Here is a 23320-nt window from a genome sequence, read left to right on the forward strand (position 1 = left end):
AAGAAAAAAAAAAGGCAGAAGGAAGGAGGTGCCCTGCTGAATTAGGCTATTAAGTGGCAGTGAGCAGAATCAGCTGGTGACTCCATCCCATTACCCTGTTTTACTTTTTTCAGCTGTTTCGCTATCTACAATTATATACATTATACCTGCAAATATGTCTGGTTTCGGTCTTTTCTCCATGCTCCTGTCAGCTCTGCCTTGTTGCTGTTTAGTCACTGTCATGTCTGACTCTCTTTACCACTATCTCTGTCAGAATTCCAGCGAGACATCAATGATGGCACACTCGAACTGAGTCACATGAGAACAGTCTCTTAGAAGAACCATTTAGAAAGATGAGGGCGATGAGGGAGAGTGCGATCCCCTAGGGCTCATGACGGCAGGACAGTCAGAGTGCTCGACAGAACTCTGAGAAGGTAATGGAATGGAGAGGGCTGAGCCCCAGGGCAACCTGGCAGGGGGCGGGTCCACCGGCACTCCCCTTCTTCCAGCCTCCTGCCAGTGGGAAGTTGGAGGGCAAGGGTGTTGATGCCATGCACAAGGTCTGTTTCCGGGGTCACAGAGCAGGGTGGGAAAGATCAGAGTGGGCCTCTGAAGACGCAAAGAGGTGTGATACAGTAACTGTAACACAGTCAGGGGCCTTGCTGTGTTCAAGATGGTGCTTGGCACCAGGGCCCACCACATTTCACATTCACCAGGGCCCAGCGAGCAGCATTTACCTAGAGTTGAGCGACATGGCAGCCCTGCCTGGCAGCAGGATCTCCGAGAAGGAGACATGGAATGAGTCCATGATTCCCCCATGGGTTTGGCTCCAGGTTCTGGGGACTGATTAGGGAACATTTACTCCCTCCGTCACAGGGAAAGAGTCACTGCATCATGGGCTTCCTGAACACTGACCAACATCTTGGCCATGGCTCTGTAAGATGGAGAGAGAGAATTCCTGTGACTGGTAGGCTCCTACGTTCTGTGCCAAGGACATTTCTGAAGTTGAAGAACAATCTCTATTTATGTGCAGCATGGAGAAACGGGAGGTTGTTTTGCATTGTGTTGGGAGGCAGAGAGGAGTCAGGTAGCAAGCTGGCAACGTTCCTGATTTTTCATGGAGTGTAGAGCTCTCTGGGCATGGTGGGGGGAGGAACAGAATCATCCATCTACCAGATTAGCGGCTGAATGGGGATGAAGCCGAGTCATTACACACTGCTGCCATCAACCTTTAGCAAGGTGGAGAGCTGCTATTGTGACACGTAGGGAGCAGGTAAATGAGTTTTTAATCAGAAATCCCCGAGTGCCTACTAGTTGGAATGTGGCAAGAATTCACAACAAAGTGAAGACAGAGTTTACCTTTAACATAACATGCAGCCAAAGGAACTGTAGGTACACGATGGAGAACCAATTACAAGAGACACGTTCCATCATGAAGGGTGGAGTGGGAGATGCTTGTCAAAAGGGTTTGAACATTAAGCTAATGATGGGATGAAAATTGCTGCCAAAATAGATTTCCCCATTTCCGCAGTGTAGGACAGATTGAAAGAGGAGGCGACCTGGGATGGCTGTGGAAATAGAGAAGCAGGGGCAGACAGGACAGACTGCCAGGGTCTGCAACGCCCTCATCCTGCTTATGCCTGCATATGTGTCCTTCCATAAACACAATGAAGGTGCAAACAGCTGTGAGCTCTGTGCTGCTGCCTTTACCTGGTACATTCAGTTTCCCAACACATCCTTCTGTTTGATCCATCCTATGTTATTTGCATGAAATAATGTTGCCATTGCTTTTAGTTGCTTTGCCTTAACTTTGTTACAAAAAAAGAATCACAGATGCATGTTAATTTCGGGTAGGAATTCTGCCTCCCCCATGGGGGAAGCTGCTGCCGGCTTGTTGACTGATGACACACTGATCCACCAAAAAAAAGAGAATAAAAGAAGGAAGTGCATGTCCTCTGGGGACAATAACTTCAAACTTATAATGCTAGAACTTGTTCTTTCTTGCCCTAAATCATACTGAGGCATCAGCTGATAATAGATTAAGAAATTTACTTGCTACATGAAATTAGCATTTGATCAGGTGGATCCTTATTTATTCAATATTTATGGAGCCCTTACCATGTGCTAGACTCTGTGCTAGGCATGGGCGGTATACCAAGATAGTTAAGACATAGCAGATACCCCTGCCGAGGAGCTCACAGTCTAGGGGGTGGGGGGCAGGGGGTACAGGATGTGGGCGCCTGAGCACTGCTGCAGTGGGGAGAACACAGGGTGTTGTAGATCTAATGGGAGAGGCTGCTGACCACGACTGGGGCTGAGGGTGGTCAGAGTGTCTTCCAGGTCCACGCTCCACCCTGCTCTGTGCCCTGCTGCTAGCTGGTAGGGACTGCATCAAGAGGCCCCCAAGCCTGCTGTGTTCAGTTAGATTTGGTCAATGAGGACCCAAAGCAAAAGATGAGCAGAAAGGGGGAGAGAGAGTCTGGGGTGCTAGTTCTCTCTAGGATTCCTCCTCTCAGGATCATTGCAGTCTGAGTCTGTATCTACTCCTGACAGGTAGCCCTTGACACACAACTCTTTCCTTGGGGCTCTAGAAACCTTCCCTTCTCTGGCTCTTTCTAGCCTCCGGGATGGTGACAGTACTACTAGTCATGGGGTGCTGTTCCAACAATTTTTGGTTTCCTTATACCCTGCTCACTCCTTTATAATTAGTCCCTTTACTCAGTCAGTTCAGTTCAGTCACTCAGTCGTGTCCGACTCTTTGCGACCCCATGAATCACAGCATGCCAGGCCTCCCTGTCCATCACCAACTCCTGGAAGTTGGTGAAGTCCTGGAGTTCACTCAAACTCACGTCCATCGAGTCGGTGATGCCATCCAGCCATCTCACCCTCTGTCGTCCCCTTTTGCTCCTGCCACCAGTCCCTCCCAGCATCAGAGTCTTTTCCAGTGAGTCAACTCCTCTCATGAGGTGGCCAAAGTACTGGAGTTTCAGCTTTAGCATCATTCCTTCCAAAGAAATCCCAGGGCTGATCTCCTTTAGAATGGACTGGTTGGATCTCCTTGCAGTCCAAGGGACTCTCAAGAGTCTTCTCCAACACCACAGTTCAAAAGCATCAATTCTTCGGCGCTCAGCTTTCTTCACAATCCAACTCTCACATCCATACATGACTACTAGAAAAACCATAGCCTTGACTAGATGGACCTTTGTTGGCAAAGTAATGTCTCTGCTTTTGAATATGCTATCTAGGTTGGTCATAACTTTCCTTCCAAGGAGTAAGCGTCTTTTAATTTCATGGCTGCAATCACCATCTGCAGTGATTTTGGAGCCCCCAAAATAAAGTCTGACACTGTTTCCACTGTTTCCCCATCTATTTCCCATGAAGTGATGGGACTAGATGCCATGATCTTCGTTTTCTGAATGTTGAGCTTTAAGCCAACTTTTTCACTCTCCTCTTTCACTTTCATCAAGAGGCTTTTGAGTTCCATTTCACTTTCTGCCATAAGGGTGGTGTCGTCTGCATGTCTGAGGTTATTGATATTTCTCCCGGCAATCTTGATTCCAGCTTGTGCTTCTTCCAGCCCAGCGTTTCTTATGATGTACTCTGCATATAAGTTAAATAAGCAGGGTGACAATATACAGCCTTGACATACTCCTTTTCCTATTTGGAACCAGTCTGTTGTTCCATGTCCAGTTCTAACTGTTGCTTCCTGACCTGCATATAGGTTTCTCAAGAGGTAGGTCAGGTGGTCTGGTATTCCCATCTCTTTCAGAATTTTCCACAGTTTATTGTGATCCACACAGTCAAAGGCTTTGGCATACTCAATAAAGCAGAAATAGATGTTTTTCTGGAACTCTCTTGCTTTTTCCATGATCCAGTGGATCTTGGCAATTTGATCTCTGGTTCCTCTGCCTTTTTTAAAACCAGCTTGAACATCTGAAAGTTCATGGTTCATGTATTGCTGAAGCCTGGCTTGGAGAATTTTGAGCATTACTTTACTAGTGTGAGAGATGAGTACAATTGTGTGGTAGTTTGAGCATTCTTTGGCATTGCCTTTCTTTGGGATTGGAATGAAAACTGACCTTTTCCAGTCCTGTGGCCACTGCTGAGTTTTCCAAATTTGCTGGCATATTGAGTGCAGCACTTTCACAGCATCATCTTTCAGGATTTGGAATAGCTTAACTGGAATTCCATCACCTCCACTAGCTTTGTTCATAGTGATGCTTTCTAAGGCTAACTGGACTTCACATTCTAGGATGTCTGACTCTAGGTGAGTGATCACACCATCGTGATTATCTGGGTCATGAAGATCTTTTTTGTACAGTTCTTCTGTGTATTCTTGCCACCTCTTCTTAATATCTTCTTTTTCTGTTAGGTCCATACCATTTCTGTCCTTTATCGAGCCCATCTTTGCATAAAATGTTCCCTTGGTATCTCTAATTTTCTTGAAGAGATCTCTAGTCTTTCCATTCTGTTGTTTTCCTTTATTTCTTTGCATTGATCGCTGAGGAAGGATTTCTTATCTCTTCTTGCTATTCTTTGGAACTCTGCATTCAGATGCTTATATCTTTCCTTTTCTGCTTTGCTTTTCACTTCTCTTCTTTTCACAGCTATTTGTAAGGCCTCCCCAGACAGCCATTTTGCTTTTTTGCATTTCTTTTCCATGGGGATGGTCTTGATCCCTGTCTCCTGTACAATGTCACGGACCTCAATCCATAGTTCATCAGGCAGTCTGTCTATCAGATCTAGGCCCTTAAATCTATTTCTCACTTCAACTGTATAATCATAAGGGATTTGATTTAGGTCATACCTGTATGGTCTAGTGGTTTTCCCTACTTTCTTCAATTTAAGTCTGAATTTGGCAATAAGGAGTTCATGATCTGAGCCACAGTCAGCTCCCGGTCTTGTTTTTGTTGAATGTATAGAGCTTCTCCATCTTTGGCTGCAAAGAATATAATCAGTCTGATTTCGGTGTTGACCATCTGGTGATGTCCGTGTGTAGAGTCTTCTCTTGTGTTGTTGGAAGAGGGTGTTTGCTGTGACCAGTGCGTTCTCTTGGCAAAACTCTATTAGCCTTTGCCCTGATTCAATCTGTCCTCCAAGGCCAAATTTGCCTGTTACTCCAGGTGTTTCTTGACTTCCTACTTTTGCATTCCAGTCCCCTATAATGAAATGGACATCTTCTTTGGGTGTTAGTTCTAAAAGGTCTTACAGGTCTTCACAGAACCGTTCAACTTCATCTTCAGCGTTACTGGTTGGGGCATAGACTTGGATTACTGTGATATTGAATGGTTTGCCTTCGAAACTAATTCTCTCTAATTGCTCAGTGATAACATGGCGTCTCCCTCCTACTAGATCCTGACAGTTATGGCACGTTTGGAGGGAGAAGTGATGCATGAGTTAGGTGGCAATGGGAAGTAGAATAATTGGGATGAAGAGGGGAGAAAGGTCCAGTCAGAAGCAACAAGCAGCCAGTGCAAAGACATGGAGGAAAGTGAAATCAAAGTGTTCCAGAAGCCAGGGAATGATCCCTGCATTCTTTTTCCTTCATCCCAGCATCTACTTGGACACCAGGTCCAAGTTCCTCACCATCTCTCCAACCTGCCCACTTGTCTCCATCTGCTCTACTTTCCTGATTTCTTGCCTCCATTACTGTATCAGCTTTGCGATCATTCTCATATCCCTGCCAACAACTCTCCCCATAGCCTTTAGGTTAAATGCAAATTCCTGGGCAGGGACCCCAGCCCTCCTGCAAGGATCTGGGCCCTACCTATTTGTCACCTGCAATTGCAAAATATGGTTTTAAATCTTTTTTTTTTTTTAGATGGAGGGGAGAAGGTCCCAGGAATGCAAAAATACCTAATGGCCAGGAAAATCATCTGTCCCTATTTCTCTCATCATCCTACTCTTATTCTGGGTGGAAAATGTGCTTCAAAACTCGTTTAAGCAGCTATTATAAGATGGATACAGTGCCATGCAGATTGTAATCTAAAGAAGAGGGAGAGAGGCTCTTTGAACTCAGGGGGGAAATCGAGAAGCATGGAAGAAAAAGAGTAAAGAGATGGAATAATCAGTGAGAAGTACTGTTCCCTCAAAAAACTGATGACGTGGGTGAGTGGGAATTTCCTAACACATGATCCCAGCGTGCTGAACTCTGCGTGTCTGCAGGAAAGTGACACAGCATTGTGGCACCAGATCTAGTTTCCAAGGCAGGAGCCTGAAGCTAAAAATAAATAAATAAATAAATATTCAGTTGATAAGACATAAAGCAGTAAAGATATGACTTTCCCTCTAGATACATTTGTATCATGTCAGAGTTAATCTTGATTTTGCAGAGACTCCTAATATATAAGCTCAAAAGAGAAACAGTAACAACATGTAAAATGTAAAGTCATCAGTGAGTATCCAGATACAATTTCAACCACTTGGGCAAACAAGAAAATAGAAAGAAATGATCAGAACACTTCTATAAGTGTTCTGTCAACTCCAGGATGAAGTGCTAGCTATAGCTTATCTCTAGGGGGTGGAATTATAAGTTATTTTATCTTTGTTTTGCTTGCCTCTCTATTTTCTTCTGTTCTCACAATGAATACCTGCAAATTTTGTCTCTAAAAATCAATACAATTTTTCAAACCCAATTATACAAATTATAATGTCACACATTGAGGAATTCTTTTAAGAGAATAGAAATATATGATGTTGTTTATGAAACTGAAAAATTGAAATAAGCTCACCATTCATCAATGCAGGACTGATTAAATATTATATTTTAGTCTACCCTCAAATGATCACTAAAAATTATTACTGAGATCTATATTTATTGATGTGGCAGATATTTACAATCCATTGTTAAAAATAACGTATAAAAATGTATGAAAGGAGTAAGTATGACATAATTTCCTTTTTCAAAAAAATTTAAAATGCCCTTTTAAAGACGGGTAGGAATATACATTAAAATATCAGCAGTAGTTGGAGTATTAGAAATACAAGTAATTATTTCTTCTCTATATCTTTTTTACGAGTGTATAATTGCTTTACAATGTTGTATCAGTTTCTGCTGTACAACAACACGAATCAGCCATATGTATACATATATCTTTACCCTCTTGACCCTCTGTCCCCTCCACCATCCCACCGCTCTAGGTCATCACAGAGCACTGAGCTGCTGCTCTGCGTTGTATAGCAGCTTCCCGCTAGCTATCATATGGTAGTATATATATGTCAATGTTACCCTCTCACTTTGTCCTACCCTCTCCTTCCGCACCACACCGTGTCTGCGAGTCCATTCTCTTCATTTCTGTCTCTATTCCTGCCCTGAAAATAGGTTCATCAGTACCATCTTTCTAGATTCCACATATATGTGTTAATATATATTTATTTTTCTCTTTCTCACTTACTTCACCCTGGATGACAGACCCTGGGCTTAAACTTAATTATTTTATTCTTTACTCTTTTCTAACTAGAAAAAAAAAAAATCTAGTACTTCTACTTTTAAAATTAGAGTACAAGAAGATAGTCAGATGTGCATCGGACAAAAAGTTTTAAGAAACATTCTCCTGAAACAACACTTCTCTCATTGAAATCCAGTGTGATTTTTGAAAGGAGAACCCCCCTCCAAAAAAAAAAAAAAAAGCCTACTGCCACAGATTTGACATCTCCAAGGTTTAACAAACCATTTCCTCATTAAACCTGCTTCCCCTCCCTGCTTCATTGATTGTAACCATTCTTTTTTTTTTTTTTTAACTTAGTTTATTTATTTATTTATTTGGGTGCACCGGGTCTTAGTTGTGGCATGTGGGATCTAGTTCTCTGATCAGGGATCAAACCTGGGCCTCATGTACTGGGGCCACAGAGTCTTAGCCATTGGATCACTAGGGAAGTATTGTAACTATTCTTGAGCTCAGAAATTTAGTTGCTTGCTTCCCAAACCAATGGGATGCAATGGCTACAAAAGATTCATGGCAAAAATAAGGGTATGTTTGCTAATCCATCAGTCATGTTTGACTCTTTGTGACCCCCATGGACTGTAGTCTATGGATTCTTTACTGTCTGAGCCACCCAAGAACCAGGGAAGAAGGGCATGTTTAGGATGGGCTAAAGGGAAAGGTTGGGCTTCCCAGGTGGCTTAGTGGTAAAGAATCTACCTGCCAATACAGGAATCCTAGGAGACACGGGTTTGATCCCTGAGTCAGGAAGATCCCCTGGAGAAGGAAATGGCAACACACTCCAGTATTGTTGTCTGGAAAATCTTGTGGACAGAGAAGCCTGGCAGGCTAGAGTCAACAGGATGGCAAAAGAGTCAGACATAATTCAGCAACTAAACAACAAAAACAGAGGGAAAAGCATGTTCGGCAGGAGGAAGGGCATGGACCAAGGCTGAGTTGAAATATGCACATGATCTTTGGAAAATAGTTTTGAGAAGTTAGTGAATGAGTGGGGAGTTGGTGAGGGGAATGGTGGGAAGTATGATAAAGTGGTCAGATAGAAGGGTCTTGTATATCAGACTGAGGGGGTCTTCAGTTTATCCAGGTGATGACACCGTTAAGTTTCTGAGCAGCAGAAAGATGGGAGGTAATTGGAATTTTAGAAAGACTCATCTGAGGGCTGAAAGCAAAATGATGGATTTTGCTGCTGTTCATATTCTGGGATGAAAAGCCTCTGGATTAAGACAGAAAGCAATTAGAGAGGAAAGAGTGACAAATGAGAGACTTTCTGTATTGGTCAGCGTTCTCCAGAACATAACCAGTAGAGGGTAGGGTGGGTGGATAGATGAGTGGATGGATATAGATAGATAGATGATAGATTTATTGTAAAGCATTGGCTCATTTAGTTATGGAGGCTGAGAAGTCCCGAGATCGGCAAGCTGGAGACCCAGGAGAGCAGATGGAGTGAGTTCCAGTCTGAAGGCCATAGGAATCAGGACGCAGGAAGAGCCGATGTCTCAGCTCAGGTTCAAAGGCAGAAAAAGAGCAATGTCCCAGCTCAGAGACAGTTGGGCAGGAGGAATTTCTACTCACTCCCTTGAGGGCTGGTTTTTCAGTTCTGTTCAGACTTTTCACTGAAGGAATGCAGCCCATCACACCTGGGCAGGGTGATTGATCCATCAGTCTACCCATTCAAATGTTAATCTCATCCAAAACACCCTCACAGACACCTTCGAATAATGTCTGGGCCACAGGATGCCCAGAAAAGTTGACACATAAAAGTTGACCGCACTTTCCAAAGGAAAAGCAATATAGTGTTTGTTTTTTGGAGGTCCGCCTGCAAGGAGTATGCCTGCAGGCTTGTTTCACCTCAAGGAGACACACCCCATGGCCTCTCAAACATAAGCCAGACACTCTTCCATCCCACAAGAGCAATGGCTGTGAAGTCGTCCCCTGAGCCACTGGTCAGGTCTCACAGCGCTGATTGTTGTGTTTGCCTTCTGCATGATTTATTTATTTATTTATTTTAATTTTATTTTATTTTTAAACTTTACAATATTGTATTGGTTCTGCCATATATCGAAATGAATCCGCCACAGGCATACACGTGTTCCCCATCCTGAACCCTCCTCCCTCCTCCCTCCCCATACCATCCCTCTGGGTCGTCCCAGTGCACCAGCCCCAAGCATCCAGTATCGTGCATCGAACCTGGACTGGCGACTCGTTTCATATATGATATTATACATATTTCAATGCCATTCTCCCAAATCATCTCACCCTCTCCCTCTCCCACAGAGTCCAAAAGACTGTTCTATACATCAGTGTCTCTTTTGCTGTCTTGTATACAGGGTTATTGTTACCATCTTTCTAAATTCCATGTATATGCGTTAGTATACTGTATTGGTGTTTTTCTTTCTGGCTTACTTCACTCTGTATAATAGGCTCCAGTTTCATCCACCTCATTAGAACTGATTCAAATGTATTCTTTTTAATGGCTGAGTAATACTCCATTGTGTATATGTACCACTGCTTTCTTTATCCATTCATCTGCTGATGGACATCTAGGTTGCCTCCATGTCCTGGCTATTATAAACAGTGCTGCAATGAACATTGGGGTACACATGTCTCTTTCAATTCTGGTTTCCTCAGTGTGTATGCCCAGCAGTGGGATTGCTGGATCATAAGGCAGTTCTATTTCCAGTTTTTTAAGGAATCTCCACACTGTTCTCCATAGTGGCTGTACTAGTTTGCATTCCCACCAACAGTGTAAGAGGGTTCCCTTTTCTCCACACCCTCTCCAGCATTTATTACTTGTAGAATTTTGGATCGCAGCCATTCTGACTGGCGTGAAATGGTACCTCATAGTGGTTTTGATTTGCATTTCTCTGATAATGAGTGATGTTGAGCATCTTTTCATGTGTTTGTTAGCCATCTGTATGCCTTCTTTGGAGAAATGTGTATTTAGTTCTTTGGCCCATTTTTTGATTGGGTCATTTATTTTTCTGGAATTGAGCTGTAGGAGTTGCTTGTATATTTTTGAGATTAGTTGTTTGTCCGTTGCTTCATTTGCTATTATTTTCTCCCATTCTGAAGGCTGTCTTTTCACCTTGCTTATAGTTTCCTTTGTTGTACCTTCTGGATGATTTAAAGATAAGGAAGACCGAGGCCAGAAACATTTAAATTACTTGCTAAAAGTCTCCCAGCTATTAAGTGGCAAAGCCTGGACCAGGATGGGAAATAACCTCTTGATCACCTACAGTGGATAGGGCAATAGGCCAGCTCCTCATTATACTTTATTTTGGTTAATCCTCACAGTAACCCTGTATGCTATTATTATCCCCATTTTACAGATGAAGAAACTGAGGCTTATAAAGATTAGAAATTTCACCCAAAGTAGGCAGTGAGACTCAGGTTTGGAACTCACATCTCTTTGACTTTAAAGCCCTATGCTGTGATTTCCTGGTATATGACAGGTCGCATGAGAACAGAGGGAAAAAGTTAAAGGTGACCAGGGGCAAAGAGCCAGTGTAGCCCAAATGATGGGAGTGAATGAGCCAAGAAATTCTGATTCACTCAGCAGTGTCTATATTTCACTGCTCAGGCCTACGGTTTGGCCCAGATCTCTCTCAGCAAGTTTCCTTGTCCGTCCCCCCAACAGGCCTGTGTTCAAATCCTTGGTGCTGCTCAGAACCACAGAAGGGCTGGAACTTTTTGATCACACCAAAGAGGAACGTTTGCGTCAGCAAACTGAAAGCAGAAGTCCCAACTGTCAGAGATGCTTACACTTTGTACACCGCCTATTCCTTAAAAACTAAGCAGACCTAACTCACCGGCTGTCTGACTAATTAGCAGAATGTTCTTTAGGCAGACAGAACTCAGAAGCCTCCAACAAAATAGTGAGTTCAGCTCTTTGGAATGGCATTTTTCTTTTTCTTTTTTCCTTCTCTCTTACAGGAAAGAAAGTCTGAGCGGAATGCTTCGTGGCCAACTTTCACCAGGGTCTTAAATATAATTTCTTCAAGGTGCTGAGATGAGTGGATGAAGAAAAAGAGAAGAACTAGAAGCTCCCTTGGGAGTTCTTTTCATCTTTTCTGCTGATTTCTGCCCTGTGTTGCAGGGAAGGTACGAGAAACTAAGAATCAATAGGATTTGCTGGCACCATATTGCTCAGGTGTACACTGAAATTAGACATCTGTTCCATCCCTCACCTGCATTTACCTAGTTTCCTGGAGCTTCCATTTATAATGCTAGGCTCTAGCTGCCCCGAAATAAGAAAATCAAAAAGAAACACACAGCTAGCATATATATGACATAAAAATGAATCTGACCAACCATCAGGAAAGGTATTCTGTCCCTTTCCTATACACTATACACAGGCTATGTGTACATTACCCACACTGGTCTACACTTTTCCCAAAAACTCTGAACTGAAGACTCTCTGTGACCCCCAAGAAGCAGTGTTTTATTTTCCTGAATCATACCCTTGAATTGGCACTTATATCCAACAGGCACAAGGAGAAGGCTTCTCTGAGACTAGAGGACAGAGAATTGTTATAAGTGCACCTTTCTCTCTCAGATGATTTGCCTAGTCCCTGAGGCTAGGGGACCAGGCCCTGAGCCTGTTAAAGCCCCCACAGAGAGTCCAGTTTATGGTAGGTCTCCAGAGGACAGGTTAGAAGTCAGAGCCCTAGAGAGAGAGCAGGTCGGGGAGATGGCTAGGATGAGAACAGAGACAGAAAAGCCAAACGTGGAGGAACATTTAAAGCCCGAGAACAGGCTGCTTCTGCAGTCCCCATGATAATGCTGACTTGGATCTGATTTTGTCACAGAGTTCCAGTAAGGCGGGAACAAAGCCCAAAGCGGTGTCAGGTGGCTGCAGCAGGGACACAAGGCCACAGCCGGCTGGCAGCTAATGAACTGGCCGGAGCGAAACCAGAGAGGGTTCAAAGACAGTGGAGAGTGGCACCTGCCAAGCCCTGCCAAGGACTGATACGCCTGGGAAACAATGAGTGAAGCTTCAGCAATTAGCAGCAGTCCTCGGCCCTGGGTGCTGGGTGGCACTGATCTATGACACAGCCTCTCTGTCCTGGCAGGCTTCGAGAGGACAGAAAAGACATTCTCCTTTCCACAGGGATTTCCATAGTTACGATGGTTGTCTCAGCTGCTATTTTTGGAAACAGTCTGTCACAGGTTAGCTATGAGCGCTCCTTTATGATGATGTTCTTTTGTGGTTGACACCCTACCTTGTAAAAGACACTTTTCTGTTCTTGGCTTCAAGAAGTGACCTGTCTAGCTATTACTATTACTCCATGTTCGTGGTCATGATTGTAAAGTAGGGTATACATATTTAATGCATAGGTAAGCAAGAAGCCAGGGTCACTAATCTTCATTTTGAAGAGTACCATGCTTGTTGCAAAAACCATGCAGCAGTTTATAGAATGTTTAGTGCTAAGGCAGCTGCAGTATTTCCTGCCAGGGTGCCAGGGTGCCAGTGAGTTTGGAGATGGAGGAGAAGGCTGGAAACTGCATCTGCATGGCTCTTTTCACAGTATTGAGCAGACCTCAGTTCTCTACATCAAAGAGTGAGTGGGGACTTTAGTCCTAACTAGGATCCCCACCCCCCACCCCCAGCCCTCCTGCTTAGCTTAAGCCTTCATTTCATCCTGACTTGCAATCTTTTCCCACCCATCCCAGGCAAAATCTTGTTGGGTTTAGCATTTTAGTCTCAAATCAACTTCCTTGATTTTCAATATGTTCATTTCAATTTAAGTAGCAACACGAGTTAGCCTTTCCTCCTCTCTTTTGAACCCACCATCACTTCTCCATCCCCCGCAGTCACAGCCTAACATCCGTTCCCTCTAAGCTCTCTCTATTGTAAGAGCCTCCCACCTTTCTCCCATTCATCCTGATGCCTGAAGGAACTCTTAATGTATATGTAAGACAGTCACCCCGCTTCTGGAACAATTCACTGCAGTATCCAATCTGACTCCCTTAGCGTGACATCTCCAGGCTTTTATGATGTGACCCCTGCCTACCATTCCTGGAAAAATGAAAATAGCTCTTTCCATTGATGCGGAGGTGAACAATTGTAATGAAGGCCTTTGTAAAGGGGCTCCAGGATTAGGAGGTACTGAACACTCTTCAGCATGTTGTAGCTGCCCCCAGATGACTTCCATTTCCACAGAGCAATTTCCGCCCCAGAAATAATGACCATCATTTGATTCTGCCCCAAAATGAACTCTCTTAGGCTCTTCCCCAGGTCAGTCCTACAAGGGGGTGGGGCTTCACATCAGGGCAGGTCACAGAGACATTCTTTTCCCAGGTAAATACCTTTACCTTGGCAGCATTTGCCATTTAACATGGGGGAAAATACAAGCAATGGAAGAGGATTAGTGATGCTGGGGAGCTCCCTTCACCTGGTGACATCAGAGCACTGGAGGAGACCGCCTATCTGTGCAGCTTTCCTTTGCAGGTGACTTTTCCCTGGGATGAGTGAGTACTCATTTTTGAACCCCAACCAAAGAGTGCTTTGGAAGAACAGCCTCAGCATGGTCCTGGCCTCCCCCTCCCCCAGGACTTGGAGGTTAGGCTGCAGGTTGTCTCCTCATCCCAGGAGCACGTTTCTTCTGGAAAGATTGCACTGGGGGGCCTTCTATCAGGAACACTTCTGCACCTCCATCAGGCACCACCCACACTCAGCCAGCTTGTGGTATTTGGGGGCTGTCTTACTTTCTCAGAAGTTAGGGAACAATCTGGAAGGGCCAGTTTTGTGAGTTTTCTCCAACCTCACAGATGAATTCAACACAATGTTTAGCAGAGTACAAGACATTCTGACCTACCTCCTACCCTTTTGGGAAAGCTTAAAAAACACATCAAACACAAAGTGACGGCACTGTCACCATTCGCCTTCCGGACGTCATTTCTGGCCTCGTGCAGCTTGTGTTCAGTTTTTAGTATGAGCAGCTGCTTCCAAAGAGAAGTCCTCATCCCTGGAGACTGCTCTCAAGTAATATTCAAAACCATCATCCTTTGGGCTTTCTTGGTGGCTCAGATGGTTAAGAATCTGCCTGCAATGCAGGAGACCTGGGTCTGATCCCTGGGTCAGGAAGATCCCTGGAGGAGGGCATGGCAGCATACTCCAGTATTCTTGCCTGGAGAATTCCATGGACAGAAGAGCCTGGTGGGCTATAGTCCATGGGGTCACAAAGAGTTGGACGCCACGGAGCAACTAACACTTTCCCTTTTTCACCATCCTGAGAGAAACCATTAGGATTTCTTTTCTAAAAGACCTGATTCCTGAAATGAGAGGTCTTTGTAGCTGATCATAACTCCTCCTGTCAGATCTGTTCCTTTTGCCCCTCCCTAAGACATGAATTCCCAGGTGGTGCTACTAGTAAAGAACCCGCCTGCCAATGCAGGAGGCATAAGAGATGCAGGTTCAATCCCTGGGTTGGTAAGATTGGAGGAAGAAATGGCAAGCCATCCCAGTATTCTTGGAGAATCCCATGGACAGAGGAGCCTGGAGGGCTACAGTCCCTAGGGTTGCGAAGAGTTGGACACGACTGAAGTGACTTATCATGCACACACGCAATGCATGAATTAAAACTATGTTGAAAAATAAAAACAGAAAACCCCATTCAAATTGTCTAAAGTAATAATAATATAAATTATTTGTTCAGTAGTAATGATGTTTCAGGTCAGGTTTGATCCAGCAGCTCACACAATGCCACTAAAGTCAACTTCTGCCTTGTCATAACATGGGCTCCACATGACATGAGCTGCAGCCCACCTGGTCCTATACCCTTCATCCCATGGCTACAGCAACTGTAGGACTCACATATTCACATTCCACTGCCCAAGAATAAAATATCTTACAAATAGAAAAGAAAATGTTTCTTTCTGAGAAGCCCTGGCAAGCATCTTACCTTGTACTGTCTCAGATTGGTCTACATGCCCCAGAAATAATGCCACCCAAACCACAGGTAAACCCAGTTCTTTCCCCACAGTGAGACCATCTCCCTGCTAAATATGACAAGCATAGTCATAAGTGTTATTCTGACTAAAATTCTAAACTCTTATCCTTTGCTTTGCTATAACCTTCTACGTGGAGCCCCTCCTGGCAGACACCCTAGGCTTCTAAATATCTCTTCTGAACACAACTTGGGTCACTGATCCCAGACGAGTTCTGCAATTGCTTGCCCCATTGGACCGAAGCTTAATTTTGAGGTGACCATCTGTCTAGCTCCCTCCTATTACTTCTAAAGAGCTTTCCCCTGTAACCTAACTTCAGATCCAGCCATCTGCAGTACGGTGAGAAGCGGTGGTAAGGTGAGGGATGGGCCCACCTCCTCAGTTACTCTAATAGCTTAGCATAAAAATAAACCATCCCAGTCTGTTCCAGACCATCCTCTTTTGGGTCCCTTCCAGTTAGCTGCCTTGCTTCCAACTCTAGCCCCTTAATGAAAAGAAACACTGGTAACAAGCATGATATTTGCTCGTCTACTGAGGGCTTCTTCAGCAAGTCAGCTGTTTTCATTTCTCTGCCATGGTTTTTCCTGTGGTCATGTATGAATGTAAGAGGTGGACTATAAAGAAAGCTGAGCACCAAAGAATTGATGCTTTTGAACTGTGGTGTTGGAGAAGACTCTTGAGAGTCCCTTGGACTTCAAGGAGATCCAACCAGTCCATCCTAAAGGAAATCAGTCCTGAATATTCATTGGAAGGACTGATGTTGAAGCTGAAACTCCAATACTTTGGCCACCTGATGCAAAGAACCAACTTATTTGAAAAGACCCTGATGATGAGAAAGATTGAAAGTGGGAGGGGAAGGGATGAGATGATGAGATGAGAGGATGAGATGATTGGATGGCATCACCGACTCAATGGACATGAGTTTGAGTAAACTCCTGGAGTTGGTGATGGACAGGGAGGCCTGGCATCCTACAGCCCATGGGTTGCAGAGTCGGACACGACTGAGCATTGAACTGACTGAACTGAGGCAGCCCATGCAGATATGAGCGCTAACCAGGAGAGGATGAGAATAAGCCCCTGAAGGCAGGGCACAGACCTGTTTTCCTGTTCAAATTTCTCAGAGGCTCATGGGAGCGCGCTTCCTTCTTTGTAGGCATCCGGATTCATGAACCTCTGCGTGTCCCCTTGGGGCCCGCTGCCCATCCACGTGTGGTGCACCCTGGTCTGGGCACCCACCTCACCCAGACTTCATTCCAAGCCACACCAGGGCTCAGCCTGACAAGCCCACAGCTGAGCATTCCTCTGATCCTTAGTAAACAGCTTACCTAAACCTTGAGAACAACTGTGTTTGTGCTTCTTCCATGAGTCGCATGACTGATCCGTCACCCAAGATGCAGGTGCTCTGTGTATCTACCTGAAAATCTGCCTGTCCTCCTCGGCTCTGTCACTGGAAGATCCTGGTCAGCACAGATGAGTCCTTTCCTACTGGAGCCCCACTTCCACTCCTTGACTTTGATGCATAGATAGCCTCCCCAGGCACAGCAGTACCCCAGGATTCTGGTGGGTGAAATTCCCTAAATTGGCCTCCTAAAACCACTCCTTTTAGATAAACCTCCATCCTCATTCAGAAAATCCTGCTTTCCTTCCAGCTGTCTTCGTTTTTTCTCCTAAAAGCCACATTTCATTAAAATTTCACACGCTACTCTCTTCTCCCATATTTTCATCCTAAAACTGCTGAAGAAAAATATTTCACCCTTCTCTTTTAATGTTTAATGTACAAGTAGCATTCTTTCCTCTTATCATTAACATATTTAAAAATCCAGTTTTATACTTTTCAGTGCATCTCATTGCTCTGTGGTGCCCAGCACCACAGAGTAAAGGCTGGGGTGTGATCTGCTCCACAGTTCTGCTTTGCACAAAAGATGTTTGAGACTTCAGAAGAGCATAAAAATTAATTTTTCTTCCTTTGCATTGAGTCCTTGGATATGTTTTGTACACACCTGTGTTAGTATAGGGCTCCTTTGTGGCTCAGCTGGTAAAGAATCCACCTGCAATGTGGGAGACCTGGGTTTGATCCTTGGGTTGGGAAGATCCCCTGGAGAAGGAAACAACTCCCCACTCCAGTATTATGGCCTGGAGAATTCCATGGACTGTAGGGCTTCCCTTGTGGCTCAGCTGGTAGAGAATCCACCAGCAATGTGAGAGACCTAGGTTCAATCCCTGGGTTGGGAAGATCCTCTGGAGAAGGGAATTAGTATAAGTGACCAGCAATGCAGGGATTTTCTGAAAGGAATATTTGGATAAAAATAAATATAGTGAGAAAAGGAGAGTAATTCTCTCGTTGTCCAGTGGTTAGGACTCTGGGCTTTCATAGCTAAAGGTGAGAGTTCAATCCCTGGTCTGGAGCTAAGATCCCACAAACTGCATGGTGAGGCCAAAAACAGATAAATACATAAGTGAATAAAATATGGAAAAAGAGATAAGATATTGCAAGCAGCCTCTTAGTTGTTTTTTTTTAAGAGATAAGGGACTCCTTGTACACTGTTGATAAGAATGTAAATTGATGCAGCTACTGTGTAACACAGTATGAAGTTTCTCAAAGAAATGAAAATAGAACTACAATATGACTGGGAAAAAAACCCCAAACCATTAGTGCAACTGATACATGCACCCCAGTGTTCATAGCAGCACTATTTGCAATTGCCAAGACATAGAAACAATCTAAATGTGCATCAACAGATGAATGATAAAAAAAAACAGATGTAGTATATATACTAGAATACTACTCAAACATAACAAAGAATGAAATTTTGCCATTGGCAGCAACATGAATAGACTTGGAGGACATTATGCTATGTGAAATAAGTCAGATAGAGAAATATAAATACTGTATGATATCACTTATATGTGGCATCTAAAAAATATAACCAACTAGTGAATATAGTAAAAAAAGAAGTAGACTCCCAGATATAGGGAACAAGCTAGCGGTAACCAGTGGTGGTGGTAGGGGGACTATCAGGGTGAGAGAGCGGGAGGTGGAGACTGCTGGGTATAAGATAGAGTCAAGGACGGATAGTACAACATGGGGAACAGAGCCAACATTTTGAAAAAACTATCAGTGGAAAGTAACCTTTAAAATTCTATAAGAATATACAATTAAAAAGAAAACCATGGTGGACACTACCCTTTCTGAAGCTCCAGTCCTGGAAGTGCCTCTAGCAATAGAATTCTAGGCTGGGGAAGATACACTTAGCACAGTGTACTTCAGAAGACAATCTAGCAGAAGGGGATGGTGGTAGCACTGTGAAGGGGGAGGAAAAAGTGGGCATGAGGGAGAGAGCCTGTGGGGGACGTTCCTGCCCACGGAGGGTGCTCATGAATGTGCCTGATGCCCATGCCCATGGCCAGGATCAGAGGCAGCTGACACCCGGTGCTGCCACTCAACAGCCCTGATCTTGGAATGAACAACTGACCCTCCTCCGAGTCCCATCTCCCTTGTCCAAGAATGGCCAGGGTATAAATCAAGGCAGAAAAGCTATACTAGCCTTGAAAAGAGTCCCCAAAAGTCTGCCAACCCAAAATGACACCAAATTATCCCTCAACCTATCTGGCAGTCAACATTTGCACAGCTTTTCATATTCACAGCTTGGGGAGCTGAGGGCAGTCAGTAGTTAGCAGGTAGAACACAGAACAAGACTAAGGTTGTAGGTCTTGTTTTCAGTTCTTCTTAAGATTCTGATTCATAGCCTGATTGGATCAGTCTCAAGGCCATTTCCCACAAGTCGAGGCCGCCTGCACAATTGCAGGGCTGAACCCAAAACTTGGCATCAGCCCCTCGTGGTCCATCAGTCCTGAGTCAGCAGCTCTCTCCTCACAGCAGTGATTTCTCCTTTCCTCTCATGAGTCCTGGCAGACAGAACAAACACATTAAAACCTAAACAGATGAGAATGGCAAAGCTTACTTGAGCATTCAAAGATCAATGCAGTTAAAAACATCTCTGTACTTTCAACTGACTGATTCACTGTTAATGTGGAGTTACCTGTTCTGAGCTTTCACAATCTGCTAAGTGTTCTGTAATTGTATTTAGTGGTATGGTTCTGATATTGAACACTTGGGAACAGATATGATAAATAAAGCATGTTGTAAGTATGCTTACTCTAGGTTTGATTACTTTTTGGTCAGACAAGCATGGATTTGAATGCTACTATGCCACTTGTTTGAGCCCCTTAAATTCTCTGAGCCTCAGCTTTTGCATCAGTAAAGCAGGACAGTTAAACCATTACTACCTAGGGTTGCTGCAAAGATTAAATGAAATAAGATTTGAAAAAGGCCTAACAGAACATTTGAAAATATACCACATCATTCGTAAATGTTCAGCCACTAAGTCGTGTTCAACTCTTTATGACCCCATGGATTGCAGCACGCCAGGCTTTCCTGCCCATCACTATCTCCTGGAGTTGGCTCAGATTCATGTCCATTGAGTTGGTGATGCCATCTAACCTTACTAAATAATAGCTATTATTAATGCTACAGGAATAAGAGTTGCAGTGTAATGTAACCAGAAGATTCAGATAAACAGTCACTTGTTTTTCATTCACCTCTATTTATTTATCTTTGGCTGTGCTGGGGCTTCACTGCTGTGCTCAGGTTTTCCCTAGTTGTGGCGAGTGGGGGCTACTCTTTGTTGTGGTGCATGGACTTCTCCTTGTGGTGGCTTCTCTCATTGTGGAGCATGGCTCTAGGTGCTCGAGCTCAGTAGTTGTAGCGCATGGACTTAGTTGCCCCGTGGCATATGGAATCTTCCCAGACCAGGGAGTGAACCCATGTCCCCTGCATTGACAAGTGGATTCTTATTCACTGAACCACCAGGAAAGTCCCAGAGTGACTCTCAAAAAGTTTTTTTCTTCCTTCGTGGCAGTCAACACTGTTCCCTGGGCACCTACACTGTACCAGACCCCATTCTAGAAGCAGGAAATGCAGCAAGGAACAAGACAGGTAAGGTCCCAGTTCTCCCAGGGGTTACCTGAGAATGGCAGGAGATAACAGAAAAAGAAATCATGAATAAAGAAGATAATTTCAGATATTAAACAGTGATACAATAAATAGACAGTGACTGGTGGGTTACCAGGGAATAATTAGGGAATTATAGTTGAGGTGTCACCTGACAGAAAGAGGAGACACAGGAGTGTGTGGGGGAAAAGACAGAGGAAGTGGCAAGTACAAGGCCAGAAGTGGGATCAACCCTGGCCTGGCAGAAGAGGATGGGGACGAATTTACCTAGAGCATAAGGAGGGAAGAGGAGAGTAGTGTGAAATGAAGTTGGAGGACTAGGCAGGGCTTCTGATTTCCTATCTCAGCTCTGCCGCCAGCAAGCAGTTACATCTTGTATGTGCGCTTGAACTCTCAGAGTCTCAGTTTTGCCATCTATAAAATGGGGTTAAGGGGTGGGCCTTGATATGGTCCTTTCAACTCTGTGATCTGCATACAATATAGATCGGATGTTGTGTTACTTTTTCTATGATGACAACACTGGGATCCATTATAACTCTTGCAAACTGCCTGGTTTTGTTTGTTCATCAGTATGTTGACCTTGAGGAAAGAGTTACCATAAAACCAACCAGGCACCAAGGTGCGGAATGCTTTATCCCCAGATCTCAAAGCATCCTTTGAGTTAGTTGTGGCCAAAAGATTAACTGACCACAGATTCTTTTCAGTTCCTGGTTTTGTTTTTGGAAAACCACTAGCAGCTCACAGACAGTCCCAAGAAGCTAGCTTTTAATTGTTTTTATTTGAATTGTTCTGCGCTGTGTCTTCTTGACATTTTTTCAAACAACTGGGGAGCATGTATGAAGACACACAACTGGGTTTAGGGAAATTTTAAGACACATTCTATTTTGTTCAATAGTGTTACCTCCCATGGAAAATCATGCTGAATGGCCGCATGAGTGTTGCCATGCTCTTTGTTAATCTTCATCATCTGGAATATGAAGACTTTAACAGTATTCTAGTAGCAGTCTCTTCTCTAGGGACTTAATATGCAGTTAGTCCACTATCAGGGCAAATGTACCTTTAGGAAATGGCAAACCATTCACCATTATTACCAGTAACAGTGCTAATTTAAAGTTAGTAAAGGGAATTCCCTGGCATCCAGCAGTTAGGACTCAGCAATTTCACTGCTAGGGTTGAATCCCTGGCCAGGGGACTAAGATTCCTCAAGCTGCACAGTACAGCCAAAAATAAGTAAATAAAGTCAGAAGAGACAATTAAATGAAATTCTAAGCTATTCAGATCAAGAAGGTTGCTGCTCATCTGAGGTACCTCTAGGATAACAGATATACCAAATTTATCCTGATCAAGTGAGTAATTGACTACCCTGCTTAAAAGGCAGCTATTTTTCAAACCCTTGTAACTTCTGTGGTGTACTACTCCAGAACTTTTTAAGACAACAAAAGCTTTCCATGTTCTTTCTTATGCCTAACCTGAACCCCTTATATTGATTTCCAGATTGTTCCCTCCAATTCTGCCTACATGATGAAGAATAAGCTGGTGATCCTGGCATGTTAACTTTTAAAAATAAATAATAACAAGCAACACACATATTGTTTACTAATCTAGGTTCTAGACAGAGGACTCATTTAATCCTCACAACAGTCGCATGAGGCAAGTACCCTTATGAACCCCACTTTACAAGGAGGGGCACTGGGGTACAGAAGCCAGACTGAGATTTGAATCCATGGCATCTGACGCCAGGGTCCTTGCTTTCCGCCAGTCTACCATTTTGCCCCCTCATATTTAAAATCTCTGCCAAGTCGATATTCACCAATCTATCTCTTTTTTGGTTGAAGTGATTGATGAAGAGAAACAAGAAACATTCTTTTTTCTCCCATTCTTTAATAAATAAATGTAATCATTTCCTTCTTCCTGAAAATGGAAGCCTAAGATCTGTGTTTTGTGTCAAAACTTTCACAAAATGTGTTTTTTGATTTATGTGTACTTTGTTGTTAATAGATGAAAAGCCTTGCTGGGCCAGACTAAGCCCATGCATTTCCCACTATCTGATTGTTTCAGAAAGTGTGATCCAACACTGGAGTTACAGCTGGAATTCTGCCTGTCTACTGGGAAAGTACAACAGGCCACAAGATTAAGTGCTGAGCTGAGGCTGGCAAAGTGGACTGGAAAACCCAGGAGACATGTTTTACAGGTTCATACAAAAGCTTTAGCAGTGATCTAGCTTTTCCTCATCATTAAAATAACTGCTCTAGGCAGAGAGGTAGCAGCTCAGTATTTCTGTCTATCTGTTTATCTATTTATCTACACCACACTCACACACACACACATGCACACATACACTTCTTTTTGTTTTCCTTATTTTAACCACTAAGGTAATTTTCTGCTAAGTCTCTCAAGGCTCCATCATAAATAGAAAACTCCACTCTCTTAATTGTTTCCTTAGCAAATTTCCAAACTTCGAAACCCAAAACAGAGAATGCATATAATTTAAATATATAAAATATTACATTCCATATCTATCTATAATGGAAATGTATTGCTGGCCACAAACTTAGTGGCATAAAATATGTAACTTTGTTTAATCTCTTTAAAACCAAACTTAGTATGTCTTCTGTGAAAATAATCTCATTGAGGGCTCACCCTCCTGTCTAAGTTGCTGTGGGCCCTGGCATGGGGTAGGAGGGTACATCTGGTCTGGGTTATTATGATATCCATCCAGTGGATGAAATGTCCTCATTCCTGTCTGATGTTCCATTGTTCATACAGGGAGACTGCAAGGCTTCCAGGGTTTGGCTGTGTCAGAGATCAGGGCACAGCTGTGTGGCCGCCTGGGGCCAGGAACCCAGCGCTCCAGCACACACAAGGTGTTCCAGGGGACGCTGGTTCTGGCTGCCTTCCCAGTTTTCTAGTGGATTGGAGGGGCAAGAGAATATAGATG

At 43.8% G+C, this 23320-nt stretch overlaps 1 long non-coding RNA gene across 3 annotated transcripts; it reads left to right on the top strand.

Annotated features, from left to right (window-relative positions):
* The first annotated feature begins 278 nt into the window (after positions 1-278).
* LOC133248632 (uncharacterized) lies at positions 279-22301 on the top strand. 3 transcript variants are annotated; one of them, XR_009736776.1, is made up of 5 exons: positions 279-519; positions 862-946; positions 11355-11522; positions 20291-20367; positions 21877-22301. It is a non-coding gene; the product is annotated as an uncharacterized LOC133248632 (long non-coding RNA). The 3 variants fall into 3 exon arrangements; XR_009736774.1 differs by lacking the exon at positions 862-946 and having other exon boundaries at positions 282-539; positions 21877-22299; XR_009736775.1 differs by lacking the exon at positions 279-519 and having other exon boundaries at positions 573-946; positions 21877-22300.
* Positions 22302-23320: the final 1019 nt, after the last annotated feature.

This window comes from Bos javanicus, chromosome 1 (assembly GCF_032452875.1).
Source record: "Bos javanicus breed banteng chromosome 1, ARS-OSU_banteng_1.0, whole genome shotgun sequence".
Classification (NCBI taxonomy): Eukaryota; Metazoa; Chordata; class Mammalia; order Artiodactyla; family Bovidae; genus Bos; species Bos javanicus.